The following is a 16,289-nucleotide window of genomic DNA, read 5'->3' as shown; positions in this document are numbered from 1 at the left end:
GTTTGCCTCTACGAGACCTAAAAGTCGTCCATAGACAGCGAGAAGATCGGACCACTCTGGAAGGGTGATACGAGTGGTCAAAAATTGGCAAAAATGAAACATGGCTAAAATGGATTTGACTTGTGCACCGTATAGCTCCGGCTGTATGGCATGGATTGTTAAGCTAGGATATGTTTTGGAAAGGTAACACCCAGCGCTAGATACGACTAGAAGAAAGCAAAGCGCTAACTAGCATGATTTGGAAGTTATTAAGTGTCAAAGTCGAAAAATGTTACCAAAATTGAAACTCGAGTACATTGGGCCAAAAAGTACAAGTTGTGAAATTTGGACTTACGAGTAAAATACCGAGCAGGCGGTAAGAGATAGAGACTTGGTGTAGAACAATTATATGTTGGGCATGTTATAACCTATATTTGGCCCGAACATAGTGACGAGATCGGTGGTACCCAAAAGGGTGGTACAGGTGTTAGATGGTTTTCCCAGAGCATAAGCTCCACATGATATGGAAAACGGGAAACATCATAACTTCGGCTGTATGGCATGGAATGGAACGAACAAGGTATCGATGGAAAGAGAAAAGGTAGCGCTAACTATAATTCCTACCAAGCAAAGCGCTAGCATGTGACCGTTTGGGTGTTATTGTGAGTCAAAGTCTGAAATTGTTACCACGAGAGGCGAAAATCCAACTAAGTCCATGAATACCGGGCTGGCGGTAAGAGATACGGCTTGGCCGTAGAACATTTATAAGTTGGCCAAGACAAGGCCTAAGTTTCGTCCATAGACGACAAGAAGATCGAAGATACGTGAAGGTGAGATATGGGCGTCCCAAAGTGGGCCTTTGAAAAAGTGACAAACTTCCCTTATAACAGCATACACCAAATATCTCTGGCTCTATGGCACCGAATAAGAAGTTGAGCTCAGCGATAGAAAGGTGATAGTCAGCGCTAAATATCATACGAACAGAGTGAAGCGCTAAAGGGAAAGGATCTTGGTGATATAAGGTGACAAAGTCGAGAAAAGTTGCCTCAAAATCATGAAAAATGTGAAAAAATGGCTAAGTCCCGGGTGCCTTAAGGGCAGGTTAATCGAATGTACCGAGCTGGCGGTACGAGATAGAGACTTGGTGTAGAACAATTATATGTTTGGCATGGCAAGACCTACATTCGGCCAATACAAAGTGAGAAGATCAAAGATACCCGCAAGGGTGATATTGGTGTCCAAAGGAAAAAAGCACTAAGTCTTGGGAAACTTATATGAAGAAAAAGGACCCTGATGGGTCATATGGGATGGATCGAAAAATCGGCTAAGTCCCAAAATGGGGATGTCAGAACTACACTCATGTGTTACCACATCAAGCAAGGCAAACTTATATGAAGGAAAGGACCCTGATGGGTCATATGGTATTGATCGAAAAATCGGCTAAGTCCCAAAATGGGGATGTCAGAACTACACTCAAATGTTACCACACCAAGCAAGGCAAACTTATATGAAGCAAAGGACCCTGATGGGTCATATGGTATTGATCGAAAAATCGGCTAAGTCCCAAAATGGGGATGTCAGAACTACACTCAAATGTTACCACACCAAGCAAGGCAAACTTATATGAAGCAAAGGACCCTGATGGGTCATATGGTATTGATCGAAAAATCGGCTAAGTCCCAAAATGGGGATGTCAGAACTACACTCAAATGTTACCACACCAAGCAAGGCAAACTTATATGAAGGCAAGGACCCTGATGGGTCATATGGTATTTTACGAAAAATCGGCTAAGTCCCAAAATGGGGATGTCAGAACTACACTCAAATGTTACCACACCAAGCAAGGCAAACTTATATGAAGCAAAGGACCCTGATGGGTCATATGGTATTTTACGAAAAATCGGCTAAGTCCCAAAATGGGGATGTCAGAACTACACTCAAATGTTACCACACCAAGCAAGGCAAACTTATATGAAGCAAAGGACCCTGATGGGTCATATGGTATTTTACGAAAAATCGGCTAAGTCCCAAAATGGTGATGTCAGAACTACACTCAAATGTTACCACACCAAGCAAGGCAAACTTATATGAAGCAAAGGACCCTGATGGGTCATATGGTATTTTACGAAAAATCGGCTAAGTCCCAAAATGATGATGTCAGAACTACACTCAAATGTTACCACACCAAGCAAGGCAAACTTATATGAAGCAAAGGACCCTGATGGGTCATATGGTATTGATCGAAAAATCGGCTAAGTCCCAAAATGGGGATGTCAGAACTACACTCAAATGTTACCACACCAAGCAAGGCAAACTTATATGAAGCAAAGGACCCTGATGGGTCATATGGTATTTTACGAAAAATCGGCTAAGTCCCAAAATGGGGATGTCAGAACTACACTCAAATGTTACCACACCAAGCAAGGCAAACTTATATGAAGCAAAGGACCCTGATGGGTCATATGGTATTTTACGAAAAATCGGCTAAGTCCCAAAATGGGGATGTCAGAACTACACTCAAATGTTACCGCACCAAGCAAGGCAAACTTATATGAAGGCAAGGACCCTGATGGGTCATATGGTATTTTACGAAAAATCGGCTAAGTCCCAAAATGGGGATGTCAGAACTACACTCAAATGTTACCACACCAAGCAAGGCAAACTTATATGAAGCAAAGGACCCTGATGGGTCATATGGTATTTTACGAAAAATCGGCTAAGTCCCAAAATGATGATGTCAGAACTACACTCAAATGTTACCACACCAAGCAAGGCAAACTTATATGAAGCAAAGGACCCTGATGGGTCATATGGTATTGATCGAAAAATCGGCTAAGTCCCAAAATGGGGATGTCAGAACTACACTCAAATGTTACCACACCAAGCAAGGCAAACTTATATGAAGCAAAGGACCCTGATGGGTCATATGGTATTTTACGAAAAATCGGCTAAGTCCCAAAATGGGGATGTCAGAACTACACTCAAATGTTACCACACCAAGCAAGGCAAACTTATATGAAGCAAAGGACCCTGATGGGTCATATGGTATTTTACGAAAAATCGGCTAAGTCCCAAAATGGGGATGTCAGAACTACACTCAAATGTTACCACACCAAGCAAGGCAAACTTATATGAAGGCAAGGACCCTGATGGGTCATATGGTATTTTACGAAAAATCGGCTAAGTCCCAAAATGGGGATGTCAGAACTACACTCAAATGTTACCACACCAAGCAAGGCAAACTTATATGAAGCAAAGGACCCTGATGGGTCATATGGTATTTTACGAAAAATCGGCTAAGTCCCAAAATGGGGATGTCAGAACTACACTCAAATGTTACCACACCAAGCAAGGCAAACTTATATGAAGGCAAGGACCCTGATGGGTCATATGGTATTTTACGAAAAATCGGCTAAGTCCCAAAATGGGGATGTCAGAACTACACTCAAATGTTACCACACCAAGCAAGGCAAACTTATATGAAGCAAAGGACCCTGATGGGTCATATGGTATTGATTGAAAAATCGGCTAAGTCCCAAAATGGGGATGTCAGAACTACACTCAAATGTTACCACACCAAGCAAGGCAAACTTATATGAAGCAAAGGACCCATATGGGTCATATGGTATTTTACGAAAAATCGGCTTAGTCCCAAAATGATGATGTCAGAACTACACTCAAATGTTACCATACCAAGCAAGGCAAACTTATATGAAGGAAAGGACCCATATGGGTCATATGGTATTTTACGAAAAATCGGCTAAGTCCCAAAATGAGGATGTCAGAACTACAATAAAAAGTTACCACACCAAGCAAGGCAAAGTACCTAGGTGAACCCTAGGAAGAAACACGGACCAAGTCAGATGGCCTAAGTCAATAGAACAAGTGACCTAGGCAAAGTTGTATGGCGCTGAGGACCCTGAAAAATCTGGTTAGTGTAGTTTAGACAGGGTAGGTTTTTGGGTCGGCCGAACCCCCTTATTTTGGGTTTTGGCCTCATCAAGAAGCTACACCTAGGCAAACTGCCTAGGGTGAAAGTGCGAAGACCAATCGAATAGTAAGACAAGTTTTGACCGATCGCCCTAGGCAAGCTTGTATGAAGAAAGGGACCCTAAGGGTCATATGGAAATACATGAAAAATCGGCTAAGTCCCAAAATTGGGATGTCAGAACTACACTAAAAAGTTACCACATCAAGCAAGGCAAACTTATATGAAGCAAAGGACCCATATGGGTCATATGGTATTTTACGAAAAATCGGCTAAGTCCCAAAATGATGATGTCAGAACTACACTCAAATGTTACCATACCAAGCAAGGCAAACTTATATGAAGGAAAGGACCCATATGGGTCATATGGTATTTTACGAAAAATCGGCTAAGTCCCAAAATGAGGATGTCAGAACTACAATAAAAAGTTACCACACCAAGCAAGGCAAAGTACCTAGGTGAACCCTAGGAAGAAACACGGACCAAGTCAGATGGCCTAAGTCAATAGAACAAGTGACCTAGGCAAAGTTGTATGGCGCTGAGGACCCTGAAAAATCTGGTTAGTGTAGTTTAGACAGGGTAGGTTTTTGGGTCGGCCGAACCCCCTTATTTTGGGTTTTGGCCTCATCAAGAAGCTACACCTAGGCAAACTGCCTAGGGTGAAAGTGCGAAGACCAATCGAATAGTAAGACAAGTTTTGACCGATCGCCCTAGGCAAGCTTGTATGAAGAAAGGGACCCTAAGGGTCATATGGAAATACATGAAAAATCGGCTAAGTCCCAAAATTGGGATGTCAGAACTACACTAAAAAGTTACCACATCAAGCAAGGCAAACTACCTAGGTGAACCCTAGCAAGAAACACGGACCATGTCAGATGGCCTAAGTCAAGAGTGCAAGTGACCTAGGCAAAGTTGTATGACGGTGAGGACCCTGAAAAATCTGGTTAGTGTAGTTTAGACAGGGGAGGTTTTTGGGTCGGCTGAACCTCCTTATTTTGGGTTTTGACCTCCTCAAGAAGCTACACCTAGGCTAACTGCCTAGGGTGAAAGTGCGAAGACCAATCGAATAGTAAGACAAGTTTTGACCGATCGCCCTAGGCAAGCTTGTATGAAGAAAGGGACCCTATGGGTCATATGGAAATACATGAAAAATCGGCTAAGTCCCGAAATTGGGATGTCTGAACTACACTAAAAAGTTACCACATCAAGCAAGGCAAAGTACCTAGGTGAACCCTAGGAAGAAACACGGACCAAGTCAGATGGCCTAAGTCAAGAGTACAAGTGACCTAGGCAAAGTTGTATGGCGCTGAGGACCCTGAAAAATCGGGTTAGTGTAGTTCAGACAGGGGAGGTTTTTGGGTCGGCTGAACCTCCTTATTTTGGGTTTTGACCTCCTCAAGAAGCTACACCTAGGCTAACTGCCTAGGGTGAAAGTGCGAAGACCAATCGAATAGTAAGACAAGTTTTGACCGATCGCCCTAGGCAAGCTTGTATGAAGAAAGGGACCCTATGGGTCATATGGAAATACATGAAAAATCGGCTAAGTCCCGAAATTGGGATGTCTGAACTACACTAAAAAGTTACCACATCAAGCAAGGCAAAGTACCTAGGTGAACCCTAAGAAGAAACACGGACCAAGTCAGATGGCCTAAGTCAAGAGTACAAGTGACCTAGGCAAAGTTGTATGGCGCTGAGGACCCTGAAAAATCGGGTTAGTGTAGTTCAGACAGGGGAGGTTTTTGGGTCGGCTGAACCTCCTTATTTTGGGTTTTGACCTCCTCAAGAAGCTACACCTAGGCAAACTGCCTAGGGTGAAAGTGCGAAGACCAATCGAATAGTAAGACAAGTTTTGACCGATCGCCCTAGGCAAGCTTGTATGAAGAAAGGGACCCTATGGGTCATATGGAAATACATGAAAAATCGGCTAAGTCCCAAAATTGGGATGTCTGAACTACACTAAAAAGTTACCACATCAAGCAAGGCAAAGTACCTAGGTGAACCCTAAGAAGAAACACGGACCAAGTCAGATGGCCTAAGTCAAGAGTACAAGTGACCTAGGCAAAGTTGTATGGCGCTGAGGACCCTGAAAAATCGGGTTAGTGTAGTTCAGACAGGGGAGGTTTTTGGGTCGGCTGAACCTCCTTATTTTGGGTTTTGACCTCCTCAAGAAGCTACACCTAGGCAAACTGCCTAGGGTGAAAGTGCGAAGACCAATCGAATAGTAAGACAAGTTTTGACCGATCGCCCTAGGCAAGCTTGTATGAAGAAAGGGACCCTATGGGTCATATGGAAATACATGAAAAATCGGCTAAGTCCCAAAATTGGGATGTCTGAACTACACTAAAAAGTTACCACATCAAGCAAGGCAAAGTACCTAGGTGAACCCTAGGAAGAAACACGGACCAAGTCAGATGGCCTAAGTCAAGAGTACAAGTGACCTAGGCAAAGTTGTATGGCGCTGAGGACCCTGAAAAATCGGGTTAGTGTAGTTCAGACAGGGGAGGTTTCTGGGTCGGCTGAACCTCCTTATTTCGGGTTTTGGCCTCCTCAAGAAGACAGACCTAGGCAAACTGCCTAGGGTGAAAGTGCGAAGACCAATCGAATAGTAAGACAAGTTTTGACCGATCGCCCTAGGCAAGCTTGTATGAAGAAAGGGACCCTTAGGGTCATATGGAAATTCATGAAAAATCGGCTAAGTCCCAAAATTGGGATGTCAGAACTACACTAAAAAGTTACCACATCAAGCAAGGCAAAGTACCTAGGTGAACCCTAGGAAGAAACACGGACCAAGTCAGATGGCCTAAGTCAAGAGTATAAGTGACCTAGGCAAAGTTGTATGGCGCTGAGGACCCTGAAAAATCGGGTTAGTGTAGTTAAGACAGGGGAGGTTTCAGGGTCGGCTGGACCTCCTTATTTCGGGTTTTGGCCTCCTCAAGAAGACAGACCTAGGCGAATTGCCTAGGGTGAAACTGCGAAGACCAATCGAATAGTAAGACAAGTTTTGACCGATCGCCCTAGGCAAGCTTGTATGAAGAAAGGGACCCATAGGGTCATATGGAAATTCATGAAAAATCGGCTAAGTCCCAAAATTGGGATGTCAGAACTACACTAAAAAGTTACCACATCAAGCAAGGCAAAGTACCTAGGTGAACCCTAGGAAGAAACACGGACCAAGTCAGATGGCCTAAGTCAAGAGTATAAGTGACCTAGGCAAAGTTGTATGGCGCTGAGGACCCTGAAAAATCGGGTTAGTGTAGTTAAGACAGGGGAGGTTTCAGGGTCGGCCAGACCTCCTTATTTCGGGTTTTGGCCTCCTCAAGAAGACAGACCTAGGCGAATTGCCTAGGGTGAAACTGCGAAGACCAATCGAATAGTAAGACAAGTTTTGACCGATCGCCCTAGGCAAGCTTGTATGAAGAAAGGGACCCTATGGGTCATATGGAAATATACGAAAAATCGGCTAAGTCCCAAAATTGGGATGTCAGAACTACACTATAAAGTTACCACATTAGCAAGGCAGACTTGTATGAAGCACGGGACCCTGGTGAAAGTAGCAAATATCCCAAACCGAACATGAATATTATACACACAAGAGTACGAACATAAAGGAACACGGACCAAGCGTGCCGAGAGAATCGGTACTATAGAGCCCTCGTGGTTCTACACAAAGACTTTATGTTAGGGGTTCAAGCCCCATAGTACTCAAACGGTGACAGTAGCAAATATCCAAAAACGAACTGGAATTTACATTCTGTTGGTCATGCGGTCGTCCAAAGGGGTCTAGTATCCTGGGATGACAAGCATCACGGGCACAGTCTCGTATCAAAACAGTCGAAGAGGCCCGCGAAAGCTTGCTTTCCATGGCTATGCGATGCACAAATTGAGTTTCTCCGTAGTTATACACAGCGCACAGGTGAAAGTAGCAAATATCCCAAATCGAACATGAATTTTATACACACAAGAGTACAAACATAAAGGAACACGGACCAAGCGTACCGAGAGAATCGGTACTAGAGCCCTTGTGGTTCTACATTGAGAGCCCTCGTGGTTCTACATAGATACTTTATGTTAGGGGTTCCAACCCCATAGTACTAGAACGGTGGAAGTAGCAAATAAACCGAACGTGGAATTTACTTTCTGATGGTCATGCGGTCGTCCAAAGGGGTCTAGTATCCTGGGATGACAAGCATCACGGGCACAGCTCGTATCAAAACAGTCGAAGAGGCCCGCGAAAGCTTGCTTTCCATGGCTATGCGATGCACAAATTGAGTTTACTCACCGTAGTATAAAACGAACGAACCGAACCTATCCGAGTAGGGATAATGGGCGCAGTAACATACTTCTGTGACCCAGCGAGAGTTGAACGAGGTGACATGAACTGTCAGTGGCTTATATCAGATGGGATACATACATGAGATTGCTTTCAAATCTACACTCGAAAACCTAACCAAGTAAAAGCGAACGTGGGGAGGATTCGAAACTGGTAACGAAATCTTAAGCTGGAAAGAGTCATCACTATGGATACATATTATGCGAAACCAATCAAGTGCTCATTACTGATCCAAAACCGAAGAGCACTAGTGAACACCTTAATCTCACCCTAGTTCACATCCAAGTGATCGACCACGTGTGTGAAGCAAAGACCAATCGAATTCCTCAATGGACCGAACACTATGAACAAATGGCCAAAAACGTTATAACTATCCAAACATACTACTATCTAGCGAAAGTCATCACGATGGAACCATACCATGATCTTTAACCTATAGCGCTCACCATATTCCTACCCAGAGTGCAAGTGAACAGATTGCCCACCCTTACCCAGTTCACAACCAGGTGATCGACTAACATACCGAGGTTACCACAAGTCAAAGTTATACGTTTACAAGCGCAAGACCAATCGAAAACCCCGAAAGCAATCTCGACCCAAAATGTATTATCCGTGAGTGTAGTCGAGTCTCGTACTCGTCATCTGTAATCGTCGGATAGAATATCCAGTACACGGTTGTCTTTCCAAATGAAACCTACATACAGAACTCGCTCTTGGCAAATGGGTGGCAATGGCGCAATCAGGAGCGAGTTCCCGTCCGGGTGCCAAGTGATTGGCAAATGTCTGGGGGAAAGCAACCATATATTGATTTGTCTGTTAGTGTACTGGGTGTTTGAGGTATGTAGTATCCACGCTTGGTTGGGTGTGTCAGAGGACCATGGATGCGTTCACAACCCCAATTGGGGTACATCGGGAATGATTTTGTGGAACCGATGTGCCCGGCACACACTAAGTTTTGTTGCAAGTTAATAGTGTGCCATGTCCGGGGGGGTTGTGATTAAACTCTGGTGAATTGCGTACTGTGGTGATTGGGGTATGAAAGCCCCGCAGTTGCAATGATCGGACGCGCCTAGCGTGTCCTTTAGTTGATGGTAGGGAAATGAAGGCCCTTGTCAGCTCACCTAAGTATTCATGGAAGTTTGGCATAAGGTCGCTGTGGTAGGGGTATGAAGGCCCCGTCAGCGCATGCACAATCGGGCGCACGAGCGCTTAGCGGAGTCGAATGCCGCTCAAGTGCCTGTCCGGTGCATCGGGTGTGTGTGATACGAGGGCAATGAGGTTCGCACGGGGGCTCGCCTCCCGTGTGCTACCGGACTTGACAACATATAGAACGTGGTGTTTGCTCCTCCGGGTGCAATGGGACAATGAACATTCGAACGCAAAGTCGGAATTCTGGTTGATCCTACCAGTAATATACGCTCGTCTCAAAGGTTAAGCCATGCATGTCTAAGTACAAACAGATTTAATGTGAAACCGCATAAGGCTCAGTATAACAGCTATAATTTACGAGATCATCAACCTAGTTACTTGGATAACTGTGGAAAATCTAGAGCTAATACATGCAACATGCCAGGACCCTCGCGGGAACTGGTGCACTTATTAGTCAAACCAATCGCGGGTTCTCCGTGTCATTGAGTTGAAGTCTGGATAATGATGCTGATCGTATGGTCTCGCACCGACGACAGATCTCGCAAATATCTGCCCTATCAACTATGGATGGTAGTATAGAGGACTACCATGGTTGCAACGGGTAACGGGGAATCAGGGTTCGATTCCGGAGAGGGAGCCTGAGAAATGGCTACCACATCCAAGGAAGGCAGCAGGCGCGTAAATTACCCAATCCCGGGACGGGGAGGTAGTGACGAGAAATAACAATATGAAACTCTTTAATGATGTTTCATAATTGGAATGAGTAGAGCATAAATCCTTCTACGAGGATCAAGTGGAGGGCAAGTCTGGTGCCAGCAGCCGCGGTAATTCCAGCTCCACTAGCGTATATTAAAATTGTTGCGGTTAAAACGTTCGAAGTTGATACTTGTCCAACACAGTCCGGCTCCGCCGACCCGGTCAACCCGTGGTCGGTGGGCCAAGTCGGAATCTGGTTGCGACTCAATGGTGTGGTAGGGCACCAAGTCTGTGTCATGGTGTGCCCTTCAACGGGTGCAAGTGTAACATAGAGCTCGACCGCTCACGTTTACCTTGAACAAATTAGAGTGCTTAAAGCAGGGTGCCCAAACGCCCTAGAATAATCTTGCATGGAATAATGGAATACGACCTTGGTCTAATCTTTCATTGGTTTGTACTCAGACCGGAGGTAATGATTAACAGAAGTAGTTGGGGACACTAGTATTACGGCGCGAGAGGTGAAATTCGTAGACCGTCGTAAGACTAACTAAAGCGAAGGCATTTGTCAAGGATGCTTTCTTTAATCAAGACGAAAGTTAGAGGATCGAAGGCGATTAGATACCGCCCTAGTTCTAACCGTAAACGATGCCAACTAGCAATTGGGAGACGCTACAACCAGGTGCTCTCAGTAGCTTCCGGGAAACCAAAGTCAGGTTCCGGGGGAAGTATGGTTGCAAAGTTGAAACTTAAAGGAATTGACGGAAGGGCACCACAATGAAATGGAGCTTGCGGTTCAATTTGACTCAACACGGGAAAACTTACCAGGTCCGAACTTATGGAGGTGAGACAGATTAATAGCTCTTTCTCAAATTTAAGGGTAGTGGTGCATGGCCGTTCTTAGTTCGTGGATTGATTTGTCTGGTTAATTCCGATAACGAACGTGACTCACATATGCTAACTAGAACGCAGTCAGCGTTAATGCGTCGATGCCGATTGGAACGGGTTAGGACCTTTCGGTGGAGTATGACCTGACACCTTCGCTGTTCGTGTGCGCAAGTGCACTTACGGTACGCTGCTTAGCAGGACAATTTGTGTTTAGCAAAATGAGATCGAGCGATAACAGGTCCGTGATGCCCTTAGATGTTCTGGGCTACACGCGTGCTACAATGTGGGTAGCAGCGTGTCTCCTATTCCGAGAGGAACGGGAAATCACTCAAATACTCACTTAGTAGGGATTATGGATTGCAATGGTCCATATGAACTCGGAACTTCTAGTAAGTGCTGGTCATCAGCCAGCGTTGAATACGTCCCTGCCCTTTGTACACACCGCCCGTCGCTACTACCGATGGATTATTTAGTGAGGTCTTTGGAGATGATCGTTCGCTGGATCCTCGTGAACCGCGTCTGCTTTATCGAAGTTGACCGAACTTGATGATTTAGAGGAAGTAAAAGTCGTAACAAGGTTTCCGTAGGTGAACCTGCGGAAGGATCATTAGTGGCCAAGTGATCCTTCCAGAAGTCCGAACCTGCGGGTTGAGACTTCGGCACAAGTTGCCATATGATAATTGACGAAACACTATAGAAGTCCGAACCTGCGGGTTGAGACTTCGGCACAAGTTGCCATATGATAATTGACGAAACACTATAGAAGTCCGAACCTGCGGGTTGAGACTTCGGCACAAGTTGCCATATGATAATTGACGAAACACTATAGAAGTCCGAACCTGCGGGTTGAGACTTAGGCACAAGTTGCCTTATATAAAACTTCGAACAAATACACAAGTCCGAACCTGCGGGTTGAGACTTAGGCACAAGTTGCCATATGATAATTGACGAAACACTATAGAAGTCCGAACCTGCGGGTTGAGACTTCGGCACAAGTTGCCATATGATAATTGACGAAACACTATAGAAGTCCGAACCTGCGGGTTGAGACTTAGGCACACGTTGCCTTATACATGACTTCGAACAAATACACAAGTCCGAACCTGCGGGTTGAGACTTAGGCACAAGTTGCCTTATACATGACTTCGAACAAATACACAAGTCCGAACCTGCGGGTTGAGACTTAGGCACAAGTTGCCATATGAAAGTTGACGAAACACTAACAAGTCCGAACCTGCGAGTTGAGACTTAGGCACACGTTGCCTTATACATGACTTCGAACAAATACACAAGTCCGAACTTGCGGGTTGAGACTTAGGCACAAGTTGCCTTATACATACATTGGCCAAATAAACAGAAGTCCGAACCTGCGGGTTGAGACTTAGGCACAAGTTGCCATATTATATTCGATCAAACACTAAGTAGTCCGAACCTGCGGGTTGAGACTCAAGACCGTAACAAGATGTCACTATACAAGTCCGAACCTAAGGGTTGAGACTTAATGCGATCTAGATACCAAGTTGACATCCAATACCTGTTGAGCAAAACCAAAGATTCCCTGTTCTCGAATGATTACACTATATAACAGGGAATCATGAAGAAATCAAGCAAGCGTGAAACAAAGTCATCACTTGGGCATGCTCGATAGCCAACCACATGACCTTAACCTAAGAGAGCATGCAAACCACATGATACCTATAAACGATTAACCCGCCCTAGTTCAATCGTTCACCAAGTGATGACTTCAGTATGGCTAAGAGAAAAACTTTTAAATGGGAAAAACTCTAAGTCCGAACCTCCGGGTTGAGACTTCCGCGTCGGAGGTGGGCGCACCTCCTATCCGAAAGATGATGAATCAGGGGTGTTCGGTCAGCAATGGTCGGATGCCCCGTCGTAGTCCAACTATGACAATCAAAGTCAAGACCTCCGGGTTGAGACTTTCCGCGAGTACAAGCATAAAGGAACACGGACCAAGCCGTACCGAGAGAATCGGTACTAGAGCCCTCGTGGTTCTACATTGAGAGAGCCCTCGTGGTTCTCATTAGGGGCTTTATGCAAGTCGTACTCAATACTGTGGTGTGAAGTATAAAGTATAGTCTTCGCCTGGTCCACGCTGCTTCGGCGGTCCTGGGTAAGATAGTTCATTCTAGCTTGCCCTATAGTGGAATGAGGACACTTAATGCTTCGTCTTTTAGCGGCGGCTAGACTCCTCCTCACGGGGAACGAGTTGACGCACACAGCGGCGGCTTACGCACTATGGCAATCATGGATGCCTGAAGATTCCGTGAAGTTCTCCCCTGGTCCACGCTGCCTCGGCAGTCCTGGGTAAAATGGAATATTTCCAGCTTGCCCTATAGTGGAAGAGGACTATCCAACAATACAAAGTCAAGACCTCCGGGTTGAGACTTTCCGCGTCGGTGGTGTCGCGCACCGCCTATCCGAAAGATGGTGTAACAGGGGTGTTCGATCAGCAATGGTCGGATGCCCCGTCATAGTCCAACTATGACAACCAAAGTCAAGACCTCCGGGTTGAGACTTTCCGCGTCCGGAGGTACGCGTACCGCCTACCCGAAAGATGGTGTGCTTCTGGGGTATTCGATGAGTCGGATACCCCGTCGTAGTCCAACTATGACAATCAAAGTCAAGACCTCCGGGTTGAGACTTCCGCGTCCGGAGGTACGCGTACCGCCTACCCGAAAGATGGTGAATCAGGGGTGTTCGATCAGCAATGGTCGGATGCCCCGTCGTAGTCCAACTATGACAATCAAAGTCAAGACCTCCGGGTTGAGACTTTCTGCGAGTACAAGCATAAAGGAACACGGACCAAGCCGTACCGAGAGAATCGGTACTAGAGCCCTCGTGGTTCTACATTGAGAGAGCCCTCGTGGTTCTCAATAGGGGCTTTATGCAAGTCGTACTCAATACTGTGGTGTGAAGTATAAAGTATAGAGTCCTCCACTGGTCCACGCTGCTCCGGCGGTCCTGGGTAAGATAGTTCATTCTAGCTTGCCCTATGTGGAAGAGGACTCAATACCCTACCTGTTGAGCTTGAAACAAAGTCATCACTTGGGCATGCTCATATTGCCATACAATATTCCATTATCTACTAATGAGCATGCAGCTATATGATTATAACCTGTAAACGATTACCCCGCCGTAGTTCAGCGCTTCAACCAAGTGATGACTTCAGTATGGCTAGTGTGTGAAGTATAAAGTATAGTCCTCCCCTGGTCCACACTGCTTCGGCGGTCCTGGGTAAGATAGTTAGTTCTAGCTTGCCCTATGTGGAAGAGGACACCATACTTAATACTGTGGTGTAATGAACAAAGTATAGTCCTCCACTGGTCCACGCTGCTTCGGCGGTCCTGGGTAAGATAGTTAGTTCTAGCTTGCCCTATGTGGAAGAGGGCATACAAGACAAAGTATAGTTCTCCCCTGGTCCACGCTGCTTCGGCGGTCCTGGGTAAGATAGTTAATTCTAGCTTGCCCTATGTGGAAGAGAGCATACATGAACCAAGAACGAAGGTTATGATCGAGGAATGATTCGACAACTAACCGATGGTATGAAATGTGAAGAATTCAAGCAAGCACACAATCAAGTCATCACTTGGGCATGCTCGATAGCCAACCCTATGACATTAACCTAGTAGAGCATGCGAAAACCAATATATATGTAAACGATGCCCCTCCCTAGTTCAGCGCTTCAACCAAGTGATGACTTCAGAATGGCTAAATCAAATCGGTTCAAAACATACCATCGGTACCCTATTGAAACACACAAGTCGATATCAAACCTCATGATTGTGTAGTCCTCCACTGGTCCACACTGCTCCGGCGGTCCTGGGTAAGATAGTTCATTCTAGCTTGCCCTATGTGGAAGAGGGCACATTACTCAATACTGTGGTGTTATGAACAAAGTATAGTCCTCCACTGGTCCACGCTGCTTCGGCGGTCCTGGGTAAGATAGTTAGTTCTAGCTTGCCCTATGTGGAAGAGGGCATACAAGACAAAGTATAGTTCTCCCCTGGTCCACGCTGCTTCGGCGGTCCTGGGTAAGATAGTTAATTCTAGCTTGCCCTATGTGGAAGAGAGCATACATGAACCAAGAACGAAGGTTATGATCGAGGAATGATTCGACAACTAACCGATGGTATGAAATGTGAAGAATTCAAGCAAGCACACAATCAAGTCATCACTTGGGCATGCTCGATAGCCAACCCTATGACATTAACCTAGTAGAGCATGCGAAAACCAATATATATGTAAACGATGCCTCCCTAGTTCAGCGCTTCAACCAAGTGATGACTTCAGAATGGCTAAATCAAATCGGTTCAAACCATACCATCGGTATCCTATTGAAACACACAAGTCGATATCAAACCTCATGATTGTGTAGTCCTCCACTGGTCCACGCCGCTTCGGCCGTCCTGGGTAAAATGGAACATTCCAGCTTGCCCTATGTGGAAGAGGGCACATTACTCAATACTGTGGTGTGAAGTATAAAGTTCAGTTCTCCCCTGGTCCACGCTGCTTCGGCGGTCCTGGGTAAGATAGTTCATTCTAGCTTGCCCTATGTGGAAGAGGACACTCCATACTTCGTCTCTAAGCGGCGGCTTGACTCCTCCCTACGGGGAACGGGTTTACGCGCACAGCGGCGGCTTACGCACTATGGCAGTCATGGATGCCTTACGTTTCTATGAAAAGTGTGTTCCTCCCCTGGTCCACGCTGCTTCGGCAGTCCTGGGTAAGATAGTTAGTTCTAGCTTGCCCTATGTGGAAGAGGACACGTAGACTTACTGTGGTGTGAAGTATAAGGTTCAGTTCTCCCCTGGTCCACGCCGCTTCGGCCGTCCTGGGTAAAATGGATTCATCCAGCTTGCCCTATGTGGAATGAGGACACTTTATGCTTCGTCTCTAAGCGGCGGCTTGCTCCTCCCTACGGGGAACGGGTATACGCGCACAGCGGCGGCTTACGTTATGGCAGTCATGGATGCCTTACGTTTCCATGAAAAGTGTGTTCCTCCCCTGGTCCACGCTGCTTCGGCAGTCCTGGGTAAGATAGTTAGTTCTAGCTTGCCCTATGTGGAAGAGGACACGTAGACTTACTGTGGTGTGAAGTATAAGGTTCAGTTCTCCCCTGGTCCACGCCGCTTCGGCCGTCCTGGGTAAAATGGATTCATCCAGCTTGCCCTATGTGGAATGAGGACACTTTATGCTTCGTCTCTAAGCGGCGGCTTGCTCCTCCCTACGGGGAACGGGTAT

Source organism: Anopheles ziemanni (genome assembly GCF_943734765.1).
Source record: "Anopheles ziemanni chromosome X unlocalized genomic scaffold, idAnoZiCoDA_A2_x.2 X_unloc_9, whole genome shotgun sequence".
Classification (NCBI taxonomy): Eukaryota; Metazoa; Arthropoda; class Insecta; order Diptera; family Culicidae; genus Anopheles; species Anopheles ziemanni.
The sequence above is the reverse complement of the archived record's forward strand: the minus strand, read 5'-3'. Positions refer to the sequence as shown.